At 43.4% G+C, this 3,651-nt stretch overlaps 1 long non-coding RNA gene across 1 annotated transcript; it reads right to left on the minus strand.

Moving 5' to 3' along the window:
* Nucleotides 1–914: 914 nt before the first annotated feature.
* LOC139191591 (uncharacterized) lies at nucleotides 915–1,517 on the minus strand. Its single transcript, XR_011575679.1, has 2 exons — nucleotides 1,264–1,517; nucleotides 915–1,169 (listed from the first exon to the last, which is right to left on the minus strand). It is a non-coding gene; the product is annotated as an uncharacterized lncRNA (long non-coding RNA).
* Between the last annotated feature and the right edge of the window lie 2,134 nt (nucleotides 1,518–3,651).

Here is a 3,651-nt window from a genome sequence, read left to right on the forward strand (position 1 = left end):
CTTAAAGATCAAGTCACCAACTGGAAGAAAAGCCCATCAATCTTGAAGATCATACCGTTGACCAAACTGCTCAGGTGTGAATTAGAAAGATTGAACAAAGAAACAGGTTGTCACCTTCACCTCGTGCCTGCTTGCCATGTGTTCGAGTCAACCTTCAAGAATCAAGCCTCAACGGCCCTTGAAGAAGTTTCCGGCCAAATTCAAGATCAAGCATCGACGGCCCTTGAGGAAATCACAAGTCCGATTCAAGATCAAGCCTCGACGGCCCTTGAGGAAATCACAAGTCCGATTCAAGATCAAGCGTTCACCATATTTGAATCAAATCTAGTTCAAGAACAAGCTGTGGAAAATCAACAATTGGAGGAATCCAGAAAATCCTCCAACCCAGTTCAAGATCAAAGCTGTGGAAAGTCAACAAGCGCAACAAAATACGTGCCGATTCATCCACTACCAAAGCCAAATATCATCTACCACATGAAGCTCCTTGTGGCCCAATTTTAACCTTCAAGATCAAGCCTCGACGGCCATTGAAGAAATTTCAAACAAAAGTTCAAGAACAAGCCTCAACGGCCCTTGAAGAAATCTCCAGCCCAATTCAAGATCAAGCCTCAACGGCCCTTGGATCGACATCTACAGTAAGGGACTTCAAAACGCATCTCCTACACGTGACAAGCACATGTATACGACGTGCCTTGAAGTGGGGGCATTTGTAGACATCGAAATTTCGGTAAATAAATGTTGACCGATAGATCAAAGTGTCAACGCTCATGTATTACATAAATTTTACACGTAGCGTGTGACTCAACGAAAATTGAAATGAGTTGGAAAAGTCATCAAATAGGACACATGTCAACACCTGGCAGAAACGGCTTATTTCATCTGGAATATTATATTCAAAGTTAGGCCTTGGAAAATTCTATAAATACAAGCCCATTTCATTCATTTGGGGGGAAATTCATATTACACCTTGAAGCTCTGAAGCTCTGAAACTCCGAAGCTCTCAAGCATCCAGGTTCCCGAAGAATCAAGAAAGCTCTCTTCGTTCTTCGTTCTTCGTCCATCGCTCTTTCAAGATCAAGCCCCGACGGCCCTTGAAGAAAGCACCATCGTTCATCATCCGTTCATCCAAGATCAAGCCCCAACGGCCCTTTGGATCAACAATCATCCACCTTCAAGATTAAGCCCCGACGGCCCTTGAAGAAAGTGTTCTTCGTTCATCGTTCTTCCAAGATCAAGCCCCAACGGCCCTTGAAGAACTTCCACCAATTCAAGATCAAGCCCCGACGGCCCTTGAGGAAAGCACCATCGTTCATCATCTGTTCATCCAAGATCAAGCCCCAACGGCCCTTTGGATCAACAATGTCGACAAATCCACACACATCCAACCGTTCTTCAAGATTAAGCCCAAAAGCCCTTGAAGATCCGTTCATCACTGTTCTTCAAGATCAAGCCCAAAAGCCCTTGAAGATCCGTTCATCACTGTTCTTCAAGATCAAGTCCCAACGGCTCCTTGAAGATCCGCTCAAATCCACCTTCAAAGATCAAGCCCACAGCCCTTTGAAGAAACTTCCAACAATTCATCCAAGATCAAGCATCAACGGCCCTTGGATCAACAAAACATCCACCAATCAACACCTTACGGAGATCGAATCAGAGGATCAAAATAGAGAGAGATTGTAACCCAAAATCATCAAATACTTAATATTTGTTTGTGCGCGTTGTTCTTGTCTCTTTCGTTTCAGGAATTTTCCGTGTTCACACTAATTCTTTAGATATAAACTCTTGCAACTCTTATTCCCTAAATAAAAATCCACCTAATTCTACACATCCAATTAAAACCCAAATTTGAAAAAGATTGCCAAGTAAAAAAGTAATTGATCTATTATTACAAAATATTAACAACTTGTGCCACAATATTCAAATCAAATCAATAACTGTTATTACTCACCTTAATTATAATGAACAAATAATTATTGCACATACTATTGCCCCTAACATATATATGTGTGTGTCTATATATATATATGTAATTTACCAATATGTACTACCATACGTCTTACCTATATGTAAATTTATGATTAGCAAATAATATACATTTTGTAGGTAAATTAATAATGAATCAAATAACTTTCTTTTATTTTTGTAGGTTGTTTGTACCATACTTGACCAATCCCGAAACTACCGAACACCGGCCAACGCTATACTGTCAAGGACCCAGAAGAGTTCCCCTCCGACCAGGAGGCCAATCACTACTCGACACGTGTCAAGATTAGAAGCCAATCAGAGCGCAGCACGTGTCGACATCAAGAACCAATCATAACATGACACATGTCAATGTGACAAAGCTACAAGTTTTTCTATAAATAGGGGTCATTCCCCCACAATATTGGCTAATGCCATTTGTGTTAAATCATTCACAAGAACTCACTAAATTGAGAGCTTGATCCTTTGTACTTGTGTAAGCCCTTCACTACTAATAAGAACTCCTCTACTCCGTGGACGTAGCCAATCTGGGTGAACCACGTACATCCTGTGTTTGCTTCTCTGTCTCTATTCATTTACGTACTTATCCTCACTAGTGACCGAAGAAACCAAGCGAAGGTCACAAAACCTGACACTTTCTGTTGTACCAAAGTCTTCACTGATTTTGTGCATCAACATTTGGCGCCGTCTGTGGGAAACGACACTTATTCCTACTCTCTTCAGCTGTGTCAAGCTGGTTTCTATCATTCGTACACTTTCTTTTGATCAGGCATCCCTCTCCAACATGGGAAGCGAAGGAAGCCACAGCACACAGAATGACACCCCCCTTGCACATAGTGCGAAACAACGAAAGAAGGAAGGAAAACGAGTTCTTCTTCAAGCTAAAGTCGATGAGTTGGAAGCTCAGAACAACAAGATAGCAATGAGGAATGAGGTCCTCCAGGAGCAATATGAGAAGCTCTTCGAGACACTCCACGAAGCTAGGCAAGCTCAGACATGCGAGCTTGTTGCCCCCGTGGAAGTCAACCATCAACTGGGTGCCCTCCAACATGAAGGGTCACATGCATTCGACATAGATATCCCTGATAGGGAACAGATTACCCCTCGACTTGATAATCAACATGAGGCTTCTCTTAACCCAGTTGCTTCGACCCGAACCATGAGAAGTGGAGGGAGACACCTCTTTGCTGAAGGGGCAGAAGGATCGAAAGCCGTCTTTCGCGATTGTCGGGATTTCCTGAAGCAACGTCGAGAGAATTCCATCCATATAAGCTCAAAGATTAATGACCCAAGGATTTCTGAGAGACTCGGTCCCCTGCCACGGCCCAAGCCGGCCACCAATTTGGGGAAGGGGCAACAAGTCCTAGAGAGACATGAGGGTACAGGGGACTCAGAGGTGTTCCGACAGACATACCCTGGAAGCCAGTACAGCGAGTCCAGGGAAAAATCACATGCCCTTGATCAAACCTTCCTAATTCCAATAGGAGATGGAGATTTACGAAAGAAAGCTCCAGTGACACATAACTCCGCTCAGGACCCCCTTGTCCTACAACTTCTTGAGGAAGTAAACAAGTTGAAGGCTGAACGTCAGGCTGAAATACCTGACTGGAACCAACCCAGGCCTGGCCCTCTTACAAGGAGGATCCTCAACACCCCCCTTCAAGCAAA

This window comes from Malus domestica, chromosome 14, assembly GCF_042453785.1.
Source record: "Malus domestica chromosome 14, GDT2T_hap1".
In the NCBI taxonomy this organism is placed as follows: domain Eukaryota; kingdom Viridiplantae; phylum Streptophyta; class Magnoliopsida; order Rosales; family Rosaceae; genus Malus; species Malus domestica.